Source organism: Podarcis pityusensis (genome assembly GCF_964106645.2).
Source record: "Podarcis pityusensis genome assembly, chromosome: 10".
NCBI classification, from domain to species: domain Eukaryota; kingdom Metazoa; phylum Chordata; class Lepidosauria; order Squamata; family Lacertidae; genus Podarcis; species Podarcis pityusensis.
The window spans coordinates 910305-934990 of NC_138035.1; the positions used below are offsets into that span (position 1 = coordinate 910305).

General features: G+C 46.5%; 1 protein-coding gene across 6 annotated transcripts in view; it reads right to left on the reverse strand.

Moving 5' to 3' along the window:
* Positions 1-24686, reverse strand: part of LOC308486303 (uncharacterized protein) — a 100868-nt gene that overhangs the window by 17984 nt on the left and 58198 nt on the right. Inside the window, exons 4-7 of one of the 6 annotated variants that reach the window (XR_013991017.1) lie at positions 23590-23762; positions 21503-21645; positions 20213-20390; positions 6482-7520 (exon numbers count right to left, since the gene is read on the reverse strand). The exons of 4 other annotated variants lie outside the window; for them this stretch is intronic. The gene's annotated coding sequence lies outside the window, so the exon portion shown is untranslated. Of the gene's footprint in view, positions 1-6481; positions 7521-20212; positions 20391-21502; positions 21646-23589; positions 23763-24686 lie in introns of those variants that run through there. One more of the 6 variants, XR_013991016.1, reaches the window with a different exon arrangement.

Below are 24686 nucleotides of genomic sequence, written 5' to 3' on the forward strand. Positions count from 1 at the left end.
AAGCTGCAACGACGCCTCTACGCTAAGAAGGACCTAACGTTCCAGGTCGCTCTGGAGGAGGCCCTGGCAACAGAAGCTGCCGAGAGGTCGACCCAAGAGGCACGGCCGAGCCTGCCATCCCAACCGAGGGTCCACCATGAAGACCTCACCGACGACTCAGGATCCGACAGGGAGGAGGTGCACCGAGTACAGCAGCGCACTCAAGCAGCGCACAGACCACAGCTGCCTCGACGAGAAGGAGGGAACTGCGCAAGCTGCGGGGAGAGTCACGAGAGGAGGACCTGCCGTTTCCGCAACGCAGAGTGCAGGCAGTGCAGAAAATCGGGACACATCGCCCGGGTGTGTCGGGCTCGGCCCACCCGACACCAGGCATCAGATGACCAATCCAAGAGCCCCAGGTCCCGGGGCCCAACGCACCAAGGCAACTCGACGGAGCTCACGGACTTCCAGGTATACCAGTTGCCCCACCCCAACGTAGAGAAAATTTATGTAGAGGTACAGATAGAGGGGGCCCCATGCCGCATGGAGCTTGACACGGGTTCAACTCTATCCATAATCTCGGCAAGGACCTTAAGGAAACTGTGTCCCACTGGGGGTCCCAAACTCAGGCCGGCCCCATTCACCCTCCGGGACTTCCAGAAACGTAAGGTCCCCACAATGGGGGTGGGGACCTTCAGGGTGCAATACCGAGGGCGGACGCGGCAACTGGACTTGCTTGTGGTCAAGGGCCCCTACATTAGCTTACTGGGATTGGCATGGTTTGGACCACTGGGGCTAGCTGTCACCGGGGTGAACCACACTAGCTTACAAGTGGACGTGGACGCCATATGCAAGGAATTTCCAGGGGTTTTCGATGGGAAATTGGGACAGTATACGGGCCCCCCCATTGCGCTACAGCTTGACCCCGCAGTACGACCGGTCAGGCTCAAGGCCCGCCGGGTCCCGTTCGCCTTGAAACCCCGTATAGACGAGGAATTGGACCGACTCGTAGAGCAAGGAGTGCTGGAGCCGGTGCCTAATGCTCCCTGGGAAACCCCAATCGTCACACCCGTCAAGCCTAATGGTTCGGTCCGCATCTGCGCAGACTACAAATGTACCATAAACAAGGCACTCACGGCCCACGCATACCCAGTGCCAGTGGTCAGCCATGTCCTTGCCACCCTGGCTGGGTCGAAAATTTTTGGCAAGCTGGACTTGGCCCAAGCATATCAACAGCTGCCAGTAGATGAGGCCACAGCAGAGGCACAGACGATTGTGACGCACAGAGGAGCGTTCAGGGTAAAGCGGCTGCAATTCGGTGTCAGCGTGGCACCAGGCATATTCCAGAATATAATGGACTCTCTCCTTAAAGGGATTCCTGGCGTCACCCCCTTCTTCGATGATGTGTTGATTGCCGGCCCCACACCAGAGGAGTTTGAGGACCGCCTCCGCACCGTTCTGCACCGTTTCCAGACGGCGGGTCTCAAGGTGAAGCGGGAAAAATGTCTACTAGGAGTGCCTCAGGTGGACTTTCTGGGATTTATGGTGGACGCAGAAGGGGTCCACCCGACTGGGGACAAGGTACGGGCCATTTGTGATGCCCCAGCGCCCAAGAGCAAGACTGAACTTCAGGCCTTCTTGGGGCTATTGAACTTTTACCATTCCTTCCTTCCCCACAAGGCGGCGGTAGCGGAGCCCCTACACAGACTCCTGGACAAGCGGGCCCCTTGGGTGTGGGGCCAGCGCCAGGAGGCCGCATTCCAGGCAGTCAAGGACTTGCTTGTCTCAAACTCGGTCTTGGCACACTTCGACGAGAGGCTGCCGGTGGTGCTAGCATGCGACGCCTCACCCTATGGCATTGGAGCTGTCCTGGGGCACCAACTCCCGGATGGAAGAGAGGTACCGGTGGCGTACTTTTCCCAGACACTCAACACAACCGAGCGGAACTACTCGCAAATCGACAAGGAGGGTCTGGCAATCGTAAAGGGAGTAAAAAAATTCCATGATTTCTTGTACGGGCGGCCCTTCACCGTGGTGACTGACCACAAGCCGTTGCTTGGCTTGTTTGCCCCCGAAAAGCAGACCCCCCAAGTGCTGTCTCCTCGCGTCCTCAGGTGGTCAATTTTCCTTGCCAGCTACCAGTATGCACTGATTCACCGACCTGGGAAGGCGATGGGCCATGCGGACGCCCTCAGCAGGCTACCACTACCGGAAACAGGCCCTGACCCAGCACCTGCACAAGAGGTTATGAGCCTGGAGCTGCTTCCCGACCGCCCCATTCAGGCACAAGAAGTTGCACACCATTCCAAGAAAGATAGGGTCATCTCCCGGGTCCTGGACTGGGTGTGGAGGGGATGGCCCAGCAGCAGCCCCGGGCCAGAATTCGCCGGCTACACAACCCGCAAACATGAACTGTCGGCCCACAAGGGGTGCCTGTTATGGGGAAGCAGAGTCGTTGTTCCCCAGCCCCTCTGCAAAAGGGTCCTCACAGCCCTACACGAGACACATCCAGGGGTAGTAAGAATGAAGGCCCTTGCCAGGAGTTATGTGTGGTGGCCGGGGATCGATGGAGAGATAGAGGCCTGGGTCAAACACTGCCAGGCCTGCCAAGAATCCCGCCCAGATCCCCCAAGGGCCCCAGTCCAGTCCTGGGAGTCCGCCCGAGCACCATGGTCACGCCTGCATGTGGATTTCGCTGGCCCCTTTCAGGGGAAAACATTCTTCATAGTGGTGGACTCCTACACCAAATGGCTGGAAGTCGCACTGGTACCGTCCACTTCCACGTCCGCAGCCATCCGGGTACTACGCAGGCTGTTTGCAACCCACGGGCTCCCTGACACTCTCGTCTCAGACAACGGGACTGCATTTACGTCAGGAGAATTCCAAACCTTCACAGCGCAGAACGCCATCCGCCACATCCGTTCGGCGCCGTTCCACCCTGCCACCAATGGCCAAGCAGAACGCATGGTGCGGACCACCAAGGACACCCTTCGCCGCATGACGCAAGGGGACTGGGAGTACCGCCTTGCCACATTCCTTCTAGCACAGCACAGCACCCCCAGCTCAACGACTGGCCGGAGCCCCGCTGAACTACTAATGGGTCGGCGCCTTGCAATCAGATTGGACCGCCTTCACCCCGATAGAGCTCAGGATGAGGTAGTGGTGGGGGAAGGCAGGAACCCCCGGACCTTCGAGGCCCAGGACCCAGTGTACGCAAAGAATTTTGGGGCAGGCCCAGCATGGGTACCCGCCACAATCACCAGGGTCACTGGCCCCGTGTCGTACGAGGTGCTAACGGATGGGGGGCAATGCTGGCGCCGCCACTGCGACCAGATACGGCGACGATTCCCGGGAGAAAACCAGGAGGAGGACAGGTCAGAGGAGTCCCAAGGGAACAGCGGGGCAGTGAGGCCCATAGAGCAGGAGGGGCCAGCAGGAGAGGCAGAATCAGTAAATACAGAGAGGACCCGTGAGGCCGAAAGGACACCGGAACCAGAACCACGACTGAGCGAGCCGGTTGCACCAGACCAAACAGCCGCATCACAGCCAGCATACTTGGAACACGAGCCAGAACCCGGAGCCCGGACCAGGGAACACCCCAGGCCACAACGCACACGTAGGCCGCCGGCATACCTTGAGGACTATGAATGCGACCTCCCGGGCAGGACTGGAACTTAGAGGGGAGGGGTGTTATGTACTGAGTTGAATAGGATCCAAACTGTAGCAGTCTGATTGGTCCTAGAACAATAGGATCCAAAAGGCAGCAGTCTGATTGGTCCTAGAACAATAGGATTCAGAATGCAGCAGTCTGATTGGTCCTAGAACAATGCAGCAGTATGATTGGTTGGCAGGAACCACCCAATCCTGCTCCAGATAGAAGTGAATCCACAACCTGATTGGCTTACAGTAGAATTCCAGAATTAGCCAATCATGTGCAGCCCATTGTGTAAATAATGTATATAAAGCAGATACTGTGAGGGGACATTCATTCATTCCTCCTCACCACTATGAGCTGAATAAAGAGCATGAAATCACTTTGCGACTCTGAGTATATTTCAATGTGGATCACCAATGGATCATATGAATCGTCACTGGATCATCCATGATGTTATACCCGTCTCACGGAGGGGGGGCTCAGGATGAATCTCCTGCCACGTGACTGAGGGAGTCTGGGGGCTGACGGGGGTCAGACAGGGCTGCTGTTTTGCTCTCCTTACTATTTCAGCTCAGGTTTTACTGAAATGGGTGGATTCATTGAGGAAACGGGGCTACGTTGAAAAGAGGCAAATGTGTATACTTTGTAACCACCCAGTGAGTTGTGTTGCAAAGGCCATTTGCAGAAAGGCTCCTATTGTGTCACCTGCGGCTACATGCCGGAGTTTGGGTCTTTTTGCGGAAATGTGTCTGTGTAAATGCACTCATCCCCGTGCATTTATAATGGCAAGACATTGAATCCCATGAGATGTGCAAACTGGAAGCACCACTCTACAGCCCTGCCTGATGCATACTTACTTAGGAGTAACTCCTACGCGGTTCAAAGGGATTTGCCGTTCCATCTGATGCACGCTTACTCAGAAGTAAGTCCCCATAGTCGCCTTTGGCTGGGCTTGACCAGGGGTCCTTTACCTTGGGTAACAGGGGCCAGGAGGGGCCAGCCCCAGCCCCTGCTGGCTGGTCACATCTTCCACGCCAAGAAACTGGGCAGAGCCTTTAGGAGCCTCTGGCTGAACCTGCTGCTCTTCTCCCTGGCACCGCCATCTCCACGCAGGTGCCCCCTAGGCAGGTTGGCCTGCAGTTCCCCTCAGTGCAGGCCAGCACGATGCCTGCACTCAGAACACCTGGAGGGGAGGGCACTGGCTGAAGTCTGGGAGCCCTCGGTGCCAATGCGCAGGTGCTTTGCTTTTCCTTAGCCTGGCGGACATCAACACAGCACCCTACAGGGGGGGGGTCTCTTGTTCAGATGCCCTCCCTGGGGAAGAGTCGTTGGCCACAGGAAAGTGTGCCAGGAGGGGCCATTGAGAGGTCAGTCTGGCACAGCCAGTGGGGAGAGTGCCTTCCTTGGGTGGGGTGGGGGGAGCTTGGATGGCCCCCTGCCTGTGATGCTTAGCTGAGATTACTACTATGCTGGGGGTTCAACTAGATGACACAGAGGGCCCTCCCTACTTTACAGTTAGAAGCCCCCGCACTGCCCCCTCCACACCACCCAGATGGGACTCTCTTGTCCAACCCCACAAGGCCATTCCTCTGTCTGGACGGGGAGGGGGAGATAAGGTTCGCCAGCACTGCAGCCCCTAACTTTCAAGCTGGGGCAGAGATGCAGATGCTCCAGGGTCTGGGCTGGCCACAGGCCCCCATGGGCGTGGAGGTTGAGCCTTTCTTTGGGAGGGGGGTGTTACAGAAAAATCTAGGTGCGAGGCTGCTCAGTCCCCCAGCTCGTCGGGCTGGCCCTGCGGGTCCCTGTGGAATAAAGGGAGGAGTCCAGCCAACCGGAGCAAATAAAGAGAGATTAGAAGGAGAGAGATTGCAAGGAACTCCAATGGGACTTCTCCAAACGGGGTGAATGGGCCGAAAATACAGTTCATTGTCAATGAGATTAAAGTGATGCATGTTGGAACAAAAAAACCCTACACCCATTAATATAATGTACAGGCTCATGGGTCTGAATTGGATTTCTGTGTGTGCTCTGGGAGACCAGGGGAGAGGGGAGCTGGTCACAGCAGGAGGGGGAGTCTCCCTGGATGCTTCAGCAGCCGGCCTCCTCTGGGTCTCTTGGCCCCTTCCTCTCCCCTCTCTGAGCCTAAACTGCTCTCTGCCCCAGCCTCTTCCCGCTCACCAAACCCTGTTTCCTCCTCAGCTTGCAACACCTCCCCTCCCGTTCTGCTCCCTTTCCTCCCTCTTTCTGCTCACTGCCATCCCCCCACCAGTCCCCAGGATCTAAGCCTTCTTCCCTTGTAGGTCCCCCAACTGGTGCCTCCCCCCCCCTGCACCCAGCTGTTCCATGACAGCAAAAGCAGAAACAACAGTAAAACCAGTATGATAGCAGTATGAACTGTGGGCCTCTGGTAGGAAAACTCCCTAGCAGCATGACTGAATAAAAACTTCTGGGACTATGGAAACGTACTACCTTCCCCAAACCCCAGAATAAGGAGGAGCTCTGGGGTTGCCCCATGGGGTTCAAGAGTGAAGATGGGCCCATCAGGAGACGTCCCTGGTCCCCGCAGCCCCTCCATTCCCCTCTTGCAATTAGGCTTGGGGGGAAATCACCCATTAACTTACAGTATTATCAGTCTTCTTCAGAATGCTTAGGAGGCAGGGATGAAGTTTGGGTGAAGAATCAGTGCTTGGAGATCATGCGGTGGGGGGATGACAGAGTTTGGTGCAAAAACCGTCTTGCATGCTTGAATAGAGCAACTCCAGGGCATGAGCCAAGTAGCAGCAGGGTAGGGGCCACGTACAGAGCAAGTCCCACACTGAGGTCAAAAACACACACAGAGGCAGCAGGACTTCTTCAGTAATAGTTTACTGAGCTTTCAAAGCATACAGTTCTCACTGGGTCCCCAGTGAGGCACAAAACGTAGCTCCTGAGAGCAAATCCAGTTTCAGCAATAGAAAAATACAGCTCACAGGATATCCAAGTCAGGCACACAAACCGGCAGAAGGGAGCAAGGGAGGAAAGAGGCTGGAAGGACACAGGGCAATGGAGGTGTGTCTTTCGCTTCCTGTCGTCTGGGAGGGAATTCAGCAATTTGAAATCTGCAGGGGCTTCACGAAGAAAAGCTTTCTGCCAGCTGCTTCCAGGCAAATGAGCATCCCAGAAATCCAGATTCACCAACTCCCCCTCACTATCAAAAGGTACCTTACATCTAAAATTATACTCACTAGAGTGAGACGTTACCTTCATTATTTCATTACTATACAGATTTACATATAAACAGCAGAACCTCAAATACATGACATGCTTTTAAGATGGATTTCCTGCTGAGTTCATTGCTGTGAACAAAAGAGTGGACTCTGAAAGGAACATGTCCCACACTCCATACATCTCAATGGGTTCTCCCCTCTGAGTCCTTAGATGTTCCTTAAACACTCCATTATAACTAAAGCACTTTCTGCAATCTTTCCCTTTAAACAGCTTCTCCTCTTTGAGGGTTGATGGGTTTGTAGGGTGTCAACTGTTAAAGTTCTTCCAGTCCATGAGACTCTTGATGTAGGACTTCCACTAGGACTGAACCTCTGTCTATTTGACATTTATAGGGTTTCTCTCATGTGGGAGTTTGTTGATGTAAATCAAGGGTTCCACTCAGACTGAAGCTCCTTCCAAACTCCATACATTTAAATGGTTTTTTCCCTGTGTGTCTGCTGAGGTTTTCTAAGGTTTCCCCTTTGACTGAAGCTTTTTCCGCACTTCATGCATTTAAATGGTTTCTCCCCTGTGTGAGTCAGATGATGTCTTCTAAGGCTTGCATTGAAACTGAAGCTCTTTGTATTGATGGAAGAGATTCATAAAGACCAAGCGGGCTTTCTCCCGGGAAGACACTTGTCTGATAATTTGAGGAACATAATTGATATTTTGGAAAAACTAGAAGTGAATATAAACACTAAAGCAGTTCTGAAATTTGTGGATGCGGAGAAAGCTTTTGACAATATCTCTTGGAGTTTCATGAAGAAGAACCTACAGGGGATGGGGGTAGGCCAAGGTTTTGAAAATGGTATAGGTGCAATATACTCAGAACAAAAGGCTAAATTAATTGTAAATAATGTGGTGACGGAAGAATTTAAGATAGAAAAAGGGACACGACAGGGGTGCCCAATCTCCCCACTGCTTTTCATATCGGTCCTGGAGGTTCTGCTGAATATGATTAGAAGGGACCGGTTGGTTAAAGGTATACAGGTCGGAGCCAAACAGTACAAACTGAGAGCATTTGCAGATGACTTAGTATTGACGTTCCAGGAGCCAGAATCTAGTACTAAAAGGGTTTTAGAATTAATTCAAGAATTTGGTCAAGTGGCAGGATTTAAACTGAACAAGCTAAAAACTAAGGTTTTAGAGAAAAAATTAACACCGATTGAAAGAGAGAGGATTCAGAATGAGACAGGCCTGACTGTGGTTAAGAAAGTGAAATACTTGGGGATTAATATGACAGCCAAAAATGGGAACTTATTTAAAGATAATTATGAAAAATGTTGGACAGAAGTGAAAAAAGATTTAGAAATTTGGTCAAATTTGAAGCTTTCACTGTTGGGTCGTATTGCTGTGATAAAAATGAATGTATTGCCTAGAATGTTGTTTTTGTTTCAGACATTGCAAATTTTGGACAAGATGGACTGTTTCAAGAAGTGGCAGAGAGATATCTCTAGATTTGTCTGGCAGGGCAAGAAGCCCAGAATAAAATTTAAGATATTAACTGATGCAAAGGAAAGAGGTGGATTTGCCCTGCCAGACTTTACTATGAATCGGCAGCTTTTTGCTGGTTGAAAGAATGGCTACTTCTTGAAAATACAGACATTTTGGATCTAGAAGGCTTTAACAACGTATTTGGATGGCATGCATATTTATGGTATGATAAGGTCAAATCACATAAAGCATTCAAAAATCATATTGTCAGGAAAGCATTGTTTAATGTTTGGATAAGATACAAGGATTTATTGGAAAATAAAACCCCAAGGTGGTTGTCACCAATGGAAGCGAAAGCTCTGAAAAGGCTTTCATTGTAAACATCTTAAAGCAAGGATTTGACAACTAAGGTCGAGAGAAGAGCTTTTTTTTGGGATAAAAGTTATTAATTGCACGGATTGATAGTATAAGTAATTGCGCTGGAGGATAAGAGTTAATATTTTTGATTAAAGTGCCATCCCTCCCGGGACCGGGAGTGATCCGCGAGAGGAGCCTGCTGAGGAGACACACTGGCTGTCAAACTAGCTGTCAAAGTCAGAAAAATAGAGAACTTTTATTTTGGACGTTCTTGCCGGTTACACTGGATACAATATAGTTACAAGTTGCTGAAAATAAATAAGGACTGAAACAAATTAACTTGGCTTTTGGGTTGGAAGTGAAAGGAATACTGAATAACCAGAATCCCTCTAGAGGGGGTTCAGGGACATTACAAGAATGGAAATAGGCCAGAAAATGCTAGCTGACCTAGACGAGGTTGCTTTTCTCATGGGAAAGTTGCGAAGGATGTATGAGCAAGGTCATGTTTTGTCTACAAGTGCCATAACTTCTAAGTCAACAGTAAATGAGTTGGAAAAGGACTTGACGTACAAAACCCAGGCAGCAGAACAAGAAAAGAACCTAGGAAAAATTGAGGAAGTGGAAGAAGTGGAAGAAGAGATACACGCTGAACAGAAGGAGCAGGAAGGAGGGGCTGCAATACTGCAGAAGGCAAAGGTGAGCCGGAGGCCTCTCAAGATGGATACAAAAGAAAATAAGGACTGGACGAGGAAAATTTGGTTTGAGCTCAAAAATGAGGAATGGAAAGATCTCCTTTTGTGGGGATCTGAAGATCTATGGACTATAAATTTGATCAAGGTGGAAGTTGGAGCTTTTGAGACATTTGGACTTGAAAGGATCAAGAAACAAAATTTGAGCTCCACCTTCAAACATGGAGGTCTGGCTGGAAGGAACATGGACATTATAGGGATATTGCCCCTCCGAGCCTTGGTGTCAAATACAAAGGACTTTCAAAGAAACCGGCAGAGAGGGACTGAGAGAGATTTCAGGGCCTCAGACGTGAGGTTGCCAGGCTGATGGTAGAAGGACTAATGGACAATGGTTCTGGGATCGAAACCGGGGAAGGGAGGGTGGGGTTTGGAAATCCAAAGGCTGTTTGATTTTTTCTATTCTTTTTCTAATTTTGTGTTGTTATTAGTATAAAAATGGGGAATCCGTGGAAGGGAAACTGGGTTGACCTTAGGAAAAAAAAAATTTAAGTATAAATGATTGATGTATATAAGTTAAAAGTTGATATGTAAACTGAATTAAATATGATAACAAACTAAGGCTAAAAATTTAGGGATAAGAACTTGTTGGATAAATATTTGGACATGGAATACAAGAAGGGGAGGTGAGGGGAAGTTCTGGAAGAAAGTTATTGAAAATTTGGATTATAAAGGGGGAAATTTTCTTTTTTGTTCTTTTTTCTTTTTATCTTTTGTACTACTTGAAACTTTAATAAATATTATTTAAGGGGAAAAAAGAACATTGGCTTCCAGGTGGAAAAATCAAAATTAGAAACAGAACTGTTAGAACCCAAAACTAAGATTTTGTCAAAGATGTATAACTTGCTGTTGAAATGGAATACTCAGGATGAAATGGTGAAATCTGCTATGATTAAATGGGCACAAGATGTTGGACATAATATTATGTTTGCTGACTGGGAAGAGTTATGGACCACAGGTATGACGTTTACGGCATGTAATGCCCTAAAGGAGAATATTATGAAAATGATATACAGGTGGTACATGACCCCAGTCAAGCTTGCAAAAATCTATCATTTGCCCAATAATAAATGCTGGAAATGTAAAGAAACTGAAGGTACATTCTTTCACCTTTGGTGGACGTGCCCAAGGATTTTTTTTTAAAAAAAAGATATTTATTGAAATTTTAAATAATAAAACAAACTTTACAATCAACCAGAAAAAAAGAAAACATTATCACATTCAAACAGAAACAGAAAAATACAGCAAAAAACATACAAAAAGTAAATAAAAGAAAAACAGGAAAAAAAGAAAAAAAAGAAACAGGAAAATCCAATTTTTTACTTATTATTTTTATAACCTTCTTTCCTGACTTCCTCACACCTCCCTTTTCTGTGTTCCCTTTTACACACTCATATTCAGCAGTACCTTACCTTCTTTCAAATCTTATTCTATATTTATACTTTCCAACCTATTATGTCTCCAATTTTTCCTTTCCTTGTAAGTCCATTTTTACCTGTTCTTTATAACTTAATCCCTTTGTGCCATTTAGTTTAAATTTGACATAATATTATTCAATTCTTTTTCACCCTTATTCTTTTAAAACATTTTTTACATATTCCTTTCAAATATGTCACTAATGCCATATTATCTTTATAGCCTGAACATCATTTTAACATTCAAACACTTTGCAATGTTTTTGCAGGTAGTCTTTGAACTTCTTCCAGTCCTCTTCCACTAACTCTTCTCCCAGGTCTCGGATTCTGCCAGTCATTTCTGCCAATTCCATGTAGTCTATCACTTGCATCTGCCATTCTTCCAGGGTGGGTAAATCTTGTGTCTTCCAGTACTTTGCGATGAGTATTCTTGCTGCTGTTGTTGCATACATAAAAAAAGTTCTGTCCTTCTTTGGCACCAATTGGCCGACAATGCCCAAAAGGAAGGCCTCTGGTTTCTTAGGGAAGGTATATTTAAATACCTTTTTCAGTTCATTGTAGATCATTTCCCAGAAAGCCTTGACCTTTGGGCACGTCCACCAAAGGTGAAAGAATGTTCCCTCATTTTCTCTACATTTCCAACATTTATTATCAGGCAAATGATATACTTTTGCAAGCTTGACTGGTGTCATGTACCACCTATATATCGTTTTCATAATATTTTCTTTTAAGGCATTACATGCCGTAAATTTCACACCGGTGGTCCATAACTGTTCCCAGTCAGCAACATAATGTTATAACCAATGTCTTGCGCCCACTTAATCATAGCTGATTTGACCGTTTCATCCTGAGTGTTCCATTTTAACAGCAAGTTATACATTCTTGAAAGTACCTTAGTTTTAGGTTCTAACAATTCTGTTTCTAATTTCGATTTTTCCACCTGGAAGCCTATTTTTTTATCCATATTAAAAACCTCTCTAATTTGATAATAATGTAGCCAATCTTGCACTTTATCTTTTAATTTCTCAAAACTCTGCAATCTCAATGTGTCTCCATTTTGTTCTAATATCTCCAAATATTTCGGCCACTTGGCCTCCATATTGAGTCTTTTCAGAGCCTTAGCTTCCATGGGTGATAGCCACCTTGGGGTCTTGTTTTCTAATAAATCTTTATATCTTATCCAGACATTAAACACTGCTTTCCTGACAATATGGTTCTTGAATGCTCTATGAATTTTAACCTTGTCGTACCACAGATATGCATGCCACCCAAACGCATTGTTAAACCCTTCCAAATCCAAAATGTCAGTGTTCTCCAGAAGTAGCCAGTCTTTCAACCAGCAGAATGCTGCTGATTCATAATACAACTTCATGTCAACTTCTCGGTAGTGGCGCCCGTCCTGTGGAACGCCCTCCCATCAGATGTCAAAGCGATAAACAACTACCTGACATTCAGGAGACATCTGAAGGCAGCCCTGTTCAGGGAAGTTTTTAATATGTGACATTTTAGTGTATTTTTTATCTTTGTTGGAAGCCGCCCAGAGTGGCTGGGGAAACCCAGCCAGATGGGCGGGGTACAAATAATATATTATTATTATTATTATTATTATTATTATTATTATTATTATTATTATTATGTCTGGCAGGGCAAACCCCCCTCTTTCTTTAGCATCAGTCAATATTTTAAATTTTATTCTGGGCTTTTTGCCCTGCCAGACAAACTTAGAAATGTCTCTCTGTCACCCCTTGAAACAGTCCATCCTGTCCACAATCTGCAAAGTTTGAAACAAAAACAGCATTTTTGGCAGTACATTCATCTTTATGGCAGCAATTCAACCCAACAAGGAAAGCTTCAATTTTGACCAAATTTCTAAATCTTTTTTAACCTCTGACCAACATTTTTCATAATTATCTTTAAATAAATTCAAATTTTTGGCCGTCATATTAATCCCTAGATATTTCACTTTCTTCACCACATTTAAATCTGTCTCCTTCTGAAACCTTTCTTTTTCCATTGTTGTCAATTTTTTCTCCAAAACCTTAGTTTTTTGCTTGTTTAATTTAAATCCTGCCACCTGACCAAATTCTTGAATCAGTTCTAAAACTCTTTTCGTACTAGATTCTGGCTCCTGTAATGTCAAAACCAGGTCATCTGCAAAGGCCCTGAGTTTATATTGTTTAGCTCCGACCTGGATTCCTTTAATCAACCGGTCCCTCCTAATCATGTTCAAGAGCACCTCCAGGACCGAAATAAATAGCAATGGAGAGATAGGGCAACCCTGTCGTGTTCCTTTTTCAATTTTAAACTCTTCTGACACCACGTTATTAACTATCAATTTTGCTTTTTGTTCTGAATAGATTGCGTCTATACCATTTTCAAACCCCCGTCCCATTCCCTTAAGATTCTTCTTCATAAAATTCCAAGAGATATTGTCAAAGGCCTTCTCCGCATCAATAAAAATCAAAACTGCTCTTGTGTTAGTGTTCGTTTGCAATAACTCCAAAATATCAATAATGTTCCTTGTATTGTCAGACAAATGTCTGCCTGGGAGGAAGCCTGCTTGGTCTTTATGGATCACTTCATTTAACACTCTTTTTAATCTGTTAGCTAAAATATGTGCAAAAATTTTATAATCCACATTTAAAAGGGAAATGGGACGGTAGTTCTTGAGTTGTGTCTTTTCAGCTTCAGATTTTGGTATAAGTGTGATGAAAGCTTCTTTCCATGACTCCGGTGCCTTCTTCCCCTCCATAATCTCGTTGCACACCTCCTTTAATGGTTGAATTAAATAGTCTTTCAAAGTCTTATAATACTTGGAGGTTAACCCATCCGGCCCTGGAGACTTGCCCAGTTGCATGTTGTGAATGGCACCTTCAATCTCCTGTTCCGTTATCTTATGGTTCAATATTGTCTTGTTTTCTTGAGATAGTTTTTGTAATCCATTAGTTCTTAAAAATTGGTCTATATCCGTCTCTTTCTGCGGCCCCTGGGTATAAAGTTGTTTGAAGTATCTCTGGAAGCATTTTCTAATCTCCACAGGATTTGGATATTTCTCCCCTCAATCTCAAGATTGGTAACCGTGTTCAACTTCTGTCTTTTTTTCAACTGCCATGCTAGCAGTTTTCCACATTTATTAGCTGATTCAAAGGTCTTTTGTCTCATTTGTTTGATTTTCCATTCGACTTCCTGATTTATCAATTTCATATATTGTACTTGATATAATTTAATTTCTCTCAGAATCTCCTGTGACTTTGGTTTCAATCTTAATTTTTTCTCTCCTTCTTTTATTTTCTCAAAAATTCTGTCTTTTTTCTCATTTTGGGTTCTCTTTTTTATTGCATTCTGTTGTATCAGAAACCCCCTCATCACCGCTTTACTTGCATCCCAGATTATTCTTTTTTCCACTGTGGTTTTCAAGTTTACTTCAAAGTAGTCCCACAGGTTCTTTTGGGCCTTCTTGACAATCTCTTGGTCTCTTAATAAGGTGTCATTCATCTTCCATCTGAAGGAGCCAGTTAAATTTAATCTCATTTCCATCTTTACTGCATTATGGTCGGAGCAGGTTTTTGGGCAGATTTCCACCTTTCTAGTCTTGGGAGCCAATCCTCTAGTTATCCATATTTGGTCAGTTCTTGTCCGTGTCATTTTGGCTTCAGAGAAGAATGTCCCTTCTCTTCCTAAGGGGTTTTTTGTTCTCCAAATGTCAATCAGATCCATGTTGTCAGTTAGTTCAAAAAAAGTCTTTGGTAGCCTGCCCTCTTTTGTTATGCTTTGACTTTGCGCTTTGTCCATATTCGTAGATACCACCCCATTCATGTCACCCATCATAATGATGTTATTATAGTCCACATAATCCAGCATTGTCTCATGCAACTTCTTGTAAAATTCCGACTTCCCCTCATTTGGTGCATAAATTCCCAAAATCAAAAGAATTTCTCCTTGTATTTGAATTTCAATTGCCAAAATTCTTCCTTGCTCATCTTTAAAAAGAAATTTTGGTGATAGGCTTTCTTTTGCATAGATAGCAACTCCTCTCTTCTTCACTCTATCAGATGAAATAAATTCTTGACCCAGTCTCTTATTGATTAAAACTTTCCTATGGAGCCTAATCACATGTGTTTCCTGTAGGCAAATTAAGTCTAATTGTTCCTTTCTTAATAAATGAAAAATCTTCTTCCTTTTCTCAGGGGAATTAAAACCATGAATGTTCCAACTTAGTAGTTGCAGAGACATGTTGAGATAGTTCTATTCTCCCTTTGGCGGTGGTATCACTTTCTCAGGCTCATCAGAACCCAAAGGTGTAGGTATAAAACTTAGTGGTCCAGATCCTGAGGCTCTTGATTCTCCTTCAGTCCCTTTCTGAAGGTCTTCTCCGTAGTCAAAACAAAAAAAATTCCTTCCAGTAGCACCTTAAAGACCAACTAAGTTAGTTCTTGGTATGAGCTTTCGTGTGCATGCACACTTCTTCAGATACACTGAAACAGAAGTTGCCAGATCCTTCTATATAGTGAGAAGGTGGGGAGGGGTATTACTCAGAAGGGTGGTGGGAATGGGTGATTGGCAGATAGCTGTGATGAGCCTGTTGACGACTCTAAACGACTGCAATAGGTCTTACAGGAAAAAGCAAGGGGTGAGAAGGTGAAAAATGGCTTTGTCATGTATAGTGAGATAAGAATCCAATGTCTTTGTTCAGACCAGGTCTCTCCATGGTTTTAAGTTTGGTAATGAGTTGCAATTCAGCAGCTTCTCTTTCCAGTCTATTTCTGAAATTCCTTTGTAGTAAAACAGCTACTTTGAGATCTTGTATAGAATGTCCTGGGAGATTGAAGTGTTCTCCTACTGGTTTCTCTGTCTTGTGATTCTTGATGTCAGATTTATGTCCGTTTATTCTTTGGCGTAAGGTTTGGCCTGTTTGTCCAATATAGAGAGCTGAAGGACACTGTTGGCATTTGATGGCATATACAATGTTAGACGATGAGCAATTAAATAGTCCTGAGACGGTATGTGTGATGTTGTTGGGGCCAGTAATGGTGTTGTCCGGGTGTATGTGGCAGCAAAGTTGGCATCTGGGTTTATTGCAGGCTCTGGTGCCAGTGTCCGTGTTAAGTCTGGTTGTAGTATTATTGTGGGTTAGGAGTTGTTTGAGATTGGGTGGCTGTCTGTAGGCAATGAAAGGTCTTCCTCCCAGAGCTTGAGAAAGAGAACTGTCATTGTCCAGGAGAGGTTGTAGATCTCTGATGATGCGTTGAACTGTTTTAACTTGGGAGCTGTATGTGATGACTAGAGGTGTTCTGTTATTTTCTTTTTTGGGTCTGTCTTGCAGCAGGTTCTCTCTGGGTATCAGTCTGGCTCTGTTGATCTGTTGTCTAACTTCATCTGCTGGGTATTTTAGTTCTAAAAAGGTTTGCTGTAGATCTCTTAGGTGAGAGTCTCTGTCTGTAGAATTGGAACAGATACGGCTGTAACGTAGTGCCTGGCTATATACAATGGACTGTTTGGTATGTTTGGGATGGTAGCTAGAGGCATGTAGATATGTTTGTCGGTCAGTTGGTTTACGGTATAAGGTGGTGTCTATGCGCCCATCCTGTATTTTTATAGTAGTGTCCAAAAAATGTATTTCTTGCATAGATTGATTCATTGTTAGGTTGATTGTGGGGTGAAATCATTGAATTTCTGGTGGAAGGTGTCCAGGGTCTGTTGACCATGTGTCCAGATGATAAAAATATCATCAATGTATCGCAGGTACAAGAGAGGTTTGAGTGGGTAGGAGTTTAGGAAACATTGTTCTAAATCTGCCATGAAGATGTTGGAATACTGTGGGGCCATGCGGGTGCCCATTGCTGTGCCGCTGATCTGAAGGAACAGGTCATCACCAAATTTGAAGTTGTTGTGGGTAAGGACAAATTGGCAGAGTTTGGTGGCAAAGTCCGCTGTGGTTTTATCTGAAATGGTGTTCTGAAATGGTGGGAACACACTACAGCACTGTGGTCCTCTGGTGGGAAAACTCCTGAGAAGCATGATTGAATCAAAAATTCTGGGACTATGGAAAAATACTATCTTCCTCAAACCCCAGAATGAGCAGGAGCTCTGGGGTTGCCCCATGGGTTGCATGAGCGAAGTTGGGGCCCCCAGGAGACTTCTCTGATACCTGCAGCCCCTCCTTCCCCCTCTTGAAATTAGGCTGGGGGGAAATCCCCCATTCAATTTCAGTATTTCAAGTTTTCTTCAGAACGCGCAGGGCAGGAGGCAGCGAAAAAGTTCTGGTTCTTCAGAAAAAGTTCTGAAGAAGAAGTGTATCTGAAGAAGTATGCATGCACACGAAAGCTCATACCAAGAACTAACCTAGTTGGTCTTTAAGGTGCTACTGGAAGGAATTTTTTATATATAAACACTAGAACTTCACATATACCTCATGCTTGTAGGAATGATTTCCTGCTGAGTTCATTGCTCAGAGTGGACTCTGAGAGGAAGACGTCCCACACTCCATACATCTAAATGGGTTCTCCCATGTGAGAGTCCCTAGATGTTCCTTAAATAAAGGTAAAGGTAAAGGGACCCCTGACCATTAGGTCCAGTCAAAGATGACTCTGGGGTTGCGGTGCTCATCTCACTTTATTGGCCGAGGGAGCCGGGCTACAGCTTCTGGGTCATGTGGCCAGCAGGACTAAGCCGCTTCTGGCGAACCAGAGCAGCGCATAGAAGCGCCGTTTACCTTCCCATCAGAGCGGTACCTATTTATCTACTTGCAATTTGACATGATTGCAAACTGCTAGGTCGGCAGGAACAGTGACCAAGCAACGGGAGCTCACCACGTTGTGGGGATTCGAACCACCGACCTTCTGATCGGCAAGTCCTAGGCTCTGTGGTTTAACCCACAGTGCCACCCGTGTCCCTGTTCCTTAAATACTCCATTATAAAGAAAGCACTTTTTGCAGTCTTTTCATTTAAACTGCTTCTCTTCTGAGTTTGTTGATGGTCTGAAGGGTTTCAACTCTTAAAGTTCTTCCTGTCCATAAGTCTGTTGAATTTGAACTTCCACTAAGAGTACTTTCCTGATTTTACCGTATTTTTTGCTCTATAAGACTCACTTTTTCCCTCCTAAAAAGTAAGGGGAAATGTGTGTGCGTCTTATGGAGCGAATGCAGGCTGTGCAGCTATCCCAGAAGCCAGAACAGCAAGAGGGATTGCTACTTTTGCTGCGCAGCAATCCCTCTTGCTTCTGGGATGCAGAATATTTTTTTTCTTGTTTTCGTCCTCCAAAAACTAGGTACGTCTTGTGGTCTGTTAAGTCTTATAGAGTGAAAAATACGGTTATATGGTTTGTCTTTTGTGTGAGTCTGTTGACATAAATCAAGGGTTCCACTCTGACTGAAGCTCCTTCTACAGTCCATACCCTTAAATGGTTTCTCCCGTGTGTGAGTCCGTTGATGTGTTCTAAGGCAGTGTTTCCCAACCTTGTGCCTCCAGCTGTTTTTGTTCTACAATTCCCAACATCCCTTGCCACTGGCCTTGCTAGTCAGGGATGATGGGAGTTGTAGTTCAAAAACAGCTGGAGGCACAAGGTTGGGAAACACTGTTCTAAGGCTTCCATTTTCACTAAAGCTCTTTCCACACTCGATACATTTAAATGGTTTCTCCCCTGTGTGAGTCGTTGATGATTTCTAAGGCTTCCACTATTACTAAAGCTCTTTCCACACTCAATACATTTACCGTATTTTTCGCCCTATAGGACACATTTTTCCCCTCCAAAAATGAAGGGGAAATGTGCGTGCGTCCTATGGGGCGAATGCAGGCTTTCGCTGAAGCCTGGAGAGCGAGAGGCATCTGTGCGCACCGACCCCTCTCGCTCTCCAGGCTTCAGGAAGCTATCGCAAGCCTCGCGCGCCCAGCGGCAGCTCCCACCGGGTTCGCAAGGCTTGCAGGCAGCAGCCTGTTCTGGGGGCTGGGGTCGGGGGAAGCCAGCCAGGAAAAAATTTTTTTTCTTTATTCCCCCCCCCCCAAAAAAAAACTAGGTGCGTCCTATGGGGCGAAAAATACGGTATCTGGTTTCTCCCCTGTGTGAGTCCGTTGATGATTTCTAAGGTCTCCACTCTGACTGAAGCTCTTTCCACACTCCATGCATTTAAATGGTTTCTCCCCTGTGTGAGTCCGTTGATGTGATCTAAGGCTTCCACGATCACTAAAACTCTTTCCACACTCCAGACATTTATATGGTTTCTCCCCTGTGTGAGTCCGTTGATGTGTTCTAAGACATCCACTATCACTGAAGCTCTTTCCGCACTCTATACATTTATATGGTTTCTCCCCTGTGTGAGTCCGTTGATGATTTCTAAGGTGTGCACTCTGACTGAAGCTCTTTCCACACTCCATACATTTATATGGTTTCTCCCCTGTGTGAGTCCGTTGATGTGATCTAAGGCTTCCACGATCACTAAAACTCTTTCCACACTCCAGACATTTATATGGTTTCTCCCCTGTGTGAGTCCGTTGATGTGTTCTAAGACATCCACTATCACTGAAGCTCTTTCCGCACTCTATACATTTATATGGTTTCTCCCCTGTGTGAGTCCGTTGATGTCTTCTAAGATCTCCACTCTGACTGAATTCCTTTCCACACTCCATGCATTTAAATGGTTTCTCCCCTGTGTGAGTCCGTTGATGTCTTCTAAGATCTCCACTCTGACTGAATTCCTTTCCACACTCCATGCATTTAAATGGTTTCTCGCCTGTGTGAGTCCATTGATGTGATCTAAGGCTTCCACGATCACTAAAACTCTTTCCACACTCCAGACATTTATATGGTTTCTCCCCTGTGTGAGTCTGTTGATGATTTCTAAGGTTTCCACTCTGACTGAAGCTCTTTCCACACTCGATACATTTAAATGGTTTCTCCCCTGTGTGATTCCGTTGATGTCTTCTAAGATCTCCACTCTGACTGAATTCCTTTCCACACTCCATGCATTTAAATGGTTTCTCCCCTGTGTGAGTCCGTTGATGTTTTCTAAGGCTTCCAATATCACTAAAGCTCTTTCCACACTCAATACATTTATATGGTTTCTCCCCTGTGTGAGTCCATTGATGTGATCTAAGTTGTGCACTCTGACTGAAGCTCTTTCCACACTCCATGCATTTAAACGGTTTCTCCCCTGTGTGAGTCCGTTGATATCTTCTAAGGCTTCCACTATTATTAATGTTCTTTCCACACACCATACATTCATATGGTTTTCCCCCTGTGTGAGTCCCTTTGAGCAATTTAAGGTTTCCACTCTGACTGAAATTCTTCCCACACTCCCTGCACTTAAAACGTTTTCTCTCTGTGTGAGTCCGCTGGTGTGTTCTAAGTTTTGAGTTGAAAGAGAAGCTCTTTCCGCACTACATACCTTTGAATGGCTTCTTTCCTTTTCGTGTTCGTTGATGTGAACTATGTGTGCTCATTCAGTGATGCATATTCCACATTTCACACATTTTAATGGCTATTCCTAATGAAACGAAAGGTGCCCTGTCCCCCGCAATTCTGTCTTCTCCATCACCTTTTTCAGAGTGGGCAGAAAGCAAATCCTGTTTGGGTTTCAAGGAAGAGAACAAAGGGAAAGAGAACACATCAACCGCCATTAGCACCTTCTCTTATTTCAACATCTCTTACATTCTCCCATGTCCTACCTATGTTCCCAATTTTTAGGAAATGAAAATGGTATGATGTCAAATGGTAGTAATGCATCAGGAACCTTTCAAGATCCTCAATCATCTTTAATAACACAGCATGATCTTGGAATACTGTTGTCCTGTGGGACTGCCTTTCAAATCAAGTGGTTGCCCCCGTTTACACCTCTAGATCTTCATGAATCACCTGCACAGTCCCACTGACCTCAGGAGGTCCATATGGATTATTTTGGGAGACCCAGGCCTACATCTCTTCCAGGGACTGTGGTCTGGGTCAGTCAGAGAACTAGTGACAAGGCTTGGTGCTTGGGGTCAGCTGAATGGGTGCTCAGGGAAGCTCCTGTTCTTGGAGATGGACCTCCATCTACATGCCTCACATTGCATGGAGAGAGCAGAAGAAGCAGAAGGAAAGCAGATGGCACATGGGAATCCCAGACGGAAACACCCACCCAATGGTTCTTTATAATGATGATGTGCTGCCTGATCCTGTGCTTGTCTTCTGACAGAGGACTATCCTAATCTGAAAGGCAGGATATTCAAGGCAAGGAGATAACTGTTCTTCATGGTAGGTAGACATATTGGTCTGACACAGTTGAAGTAAAAAAGTAAAAAAATAGTCCAGTTGCACCTTAGGTTCTAGATATAAGCTTTTGTGTGCATTCACAGTTCTTCATATAGTGGGAGATGGTAGTAGGAGTACCCTTCTGAGAAAAACCCCACCCCACCCTCCCACGATACACAAGGGTCTGGTGACATCTGTGTCAGTGTATCTGAAGAATTGTGCATGCACACCAAAGCTTATACCTAGAACAATCTTAGTTGGTCTCTAAGGTGCTACTGGACTATTTTTAAATGTTTTATTTCAACTGTGTCAGACCAACACGGCTACCTACCTGAATCTAGATCTCATGGGGTGTTGGGGATAAGTAGTTCCTTTGGTGGGGAACATGTCCTGCACCTCCTGGGGTCATTTTTCCACCCTTGGTGCCCACCCTGCACTCAGCTCTCACCTGTGGCTTCCAGAAGCTGTCAGCATGCAACAGGGGTTCAAGCAACGGCTTCTACCAGCCGGCTAAACCAGGTGAGGAAAGCTGATGGGTCTCAAATCGTTGATGGGCTGGGTGGGGAATTCTGCTGCACCTGAAGTCAAGCCCTGGTGGATGGAGTGGAGGAGAACAACCGTGAATCCCACAGTCCTGAAGGCAGATTCTGCCCGTGCGGAAGAGGAAAGAGAAGGGCAGGTGGGGCACGTCCACCTGGAGGCTTGTTATCTAGTCCCAGGATTACTCTGACTTTGAATTATAGATAAATTACAGTATTGAAATGCGCCTGCTCCCACTTCATATTCTGATATTACTCTACTCTGCTTGTCTGTTTCTTACTTGAGTGCTGTTTTGGTTTGCTAAGTCAGGGTTTTACTGTGAGTTACATTTTTGCTATTTTTTGGGTCCTGTCATGCTTATCTGTCTTCAGTAATAAATTTCTCAGCTGATTTTTTCCCCCTGCCTCTGTGTGTTTTCTCCTACTCTGCTATCTATACATCGATCATTATGGAGGAGCAAGATCTGCAACCTAAAGCCCTCCTCAGCCTCGGCCCTGTGGACCTGAAGGAGCATCTTTACCCCAATCGTTCAGTCCGGACAGGGAGGTCCGCCTCCGAGAGTCTTCTGCTGGTTCCCTTGCAGTTAGAAGTGAAGTTCCAGGGAACCAGGCAGAGGGCTTCCTGCCCCATGGAATGCCCTCCCTTCAGAGGGCTAGGAAACAGGCAACTATCTGACATTTAGAAGACAGCTGTATCAGGAGGTTTTTAATTTTTGGATATTTTACTGTCTTGTATATGTACTGTAGGGACGCGAGTAGCGTTGTGGGTTAAACCCCAGAACTTAGGACTTGCTGATCAGAAGGTTGGCGGTTCAAATCCCTGCGACAGGGTGAGCTCCCGTTGCTTGGTCCCTGCTCCTGCCAACCTAGCAGTTCGAAAGCACATCAAAGAGCAAGTAGATAAATAGGTACCGCTCTGGCGGGAAGGTAAACGGCGTTTCCGTGCTCTGCTCTGATTCGCCAGAAGCGCTTAGTTCTGCTGGCCACACGACCCGGAAGCTGTACGCCGGCTCCCTCGGCCAATAAAGCGAGATGAGTGCCGCAACCCCAGAGTTTCCCGCAACTGGACCTTCCGGTCAGGGGTCCCTTTACCTTTACCTATATGTACTGTAAGCTGCCCAGAGTGGCTTGGGGAAGATACTAATAGTATAACATCTAGAGTGGTGCCTCGGGTTACAGGCGCTTCAGGTTACAGACTCTGCTAACCCAGAAATAGTACCTTGGGTTAAGAACTTTGCTTCAGGATGAGAACAGAAATCCTGCTCTGGTGTGTAGGGATATTGCGGAGTGGACAGTGGGGTCCGGAGGGAGACACTTTCCACCAGCAGGCAGCCACAATCTGCCTGCACGCGTGACCTTGGGGTGCAGGGCAACCCCCCCCCCCGACAAGCCACAGCTGTCTGTACATCGTTCCACCTCTGCCTGACCTTTTGCGATCTCAGCAGTTTGCGGTGTCCTGTCTGTAACCCTTTTCCATGAGACGTTTGTCTCCATTCATCATACATTGAGCAAGGGGGAAATGACGCTGTGGAACAGGTGCCAAAATAACTTTGTACCACCCCACGATTTTGGGACGGAAGATGTAAAGGTCACAGCCCAAAAATGTATTTGCCTGGCTTGCATACTTGTGTCAATAAAAGGAGGCTCCACAGGAATGGCAGTAGCTCGCTTCAGCCCACCTGTGCCCAGCTCACATGATGATCAACACCTGTCTTGGGCAGCAGGAGGCCCCATTAGCTAAAGTGGTGCTTCAGGTTAAGAACAGTTTCAGATTAAGAACAGAGCTGCAGAACGAATTCAGTTCTTAACCCGAGGTACCACTGTACTATTATTATCATCTTGTGATTTTTTGTAGTTATTTTGGAATTCGTACTGCAATATCAGCTTACGAAATGTTATGGGTGGAGAAAATCACAGGGTTGCCATAAACTATAATCCCACCCACAAACTCTCATTCACATACAGTCTGTAAATTTGGGAAGGTCACACACCTCACCTGTACTAATACTGGCAGTCTTTGGCCTCCACAGGCACACCCGGTGTGTAGAGCCTCCAGCCCCAGGCACTGTCTATCATGAAAATGGGTCCTTTGACTGGGAAGATTCATGCAGTCACTGTCATCGGATGATGATGGGTTGTATCTCAGCTTGTCAGTCACTCTGACATTGCCTACAGAGAATAAGAGGAACAGAAATGCTTTCGAGGTGCAACTTCTGTATCAATCCTGAGAGCCATTCCATGGACTCTGCACCCCTGTTTCTGATGACAGGTGTACATTATCCTCATCCTCAGTGGAAAAGACAATAAAGATGGCAGCCTGAGAGAGAGGAAAAGGTTTCTGGCTGCTTCCTGGGTGGGATTTCGGAAACCAAGAGCCACTTCTGAGAAGGCCTCCCCCCTCCCCTCTTCTTCTCGGGATTTCCTCTCCTCTCCATGGGACCAGTGGTTGGACTGGGCAGAATCGCTGTGTCTGGACAGGGCAGGGGCTTATGGGGTGTGGAGAGGATGGAGATTGCAGGATGGAAGGGTGGGGGGACAGAACCCCCACTTTCCAGGGATCCCTCTCTGGTCGCCTTGAAGGGGGGCATTCCTGGGCGGGAGGGAGAAGCCAAGGCGGCCCCTCCGGAGATTCCCCAAGGAAGGCACGATGGAGACCCCCCCAAGAGTGGTCTTCCTATCTCCCCCCCTGCCAATGCTGCCCTTCCTCCCCCCCCAAGTCCTTGACCCCCTCCCTCTCTCCCGGAGTCTCCCCTGCATCCGGAGGCTTCCTTGGCACCACTCCCCCCACGTCCTGCGCCCCCATCTCTCCAGCCGGAGGGGCCCCCCAAGACGAGCCGGGGAGGGACAGGGGGGTCTCTATCCCTCGTGCCCGTTAACCCTTTCGTGGCCCACCTCTCTCTGCGCGGAGCCCCTAGCGCTCCGGTTATTCCCAGCGGGCGCCACGATGGAGACTTCTCCCCAAAGACTGGTCTTCCTATCTCCCCCCCCCCCCGCTGCCCTTCTCTGACCCAGGGATGCTCCCCTCCCTCCCCCCATTCCTCGACCCCCTCCCTCTCTCCCGGAGTCTCCCCTGCACCCAAAGGCCCCCTTGGC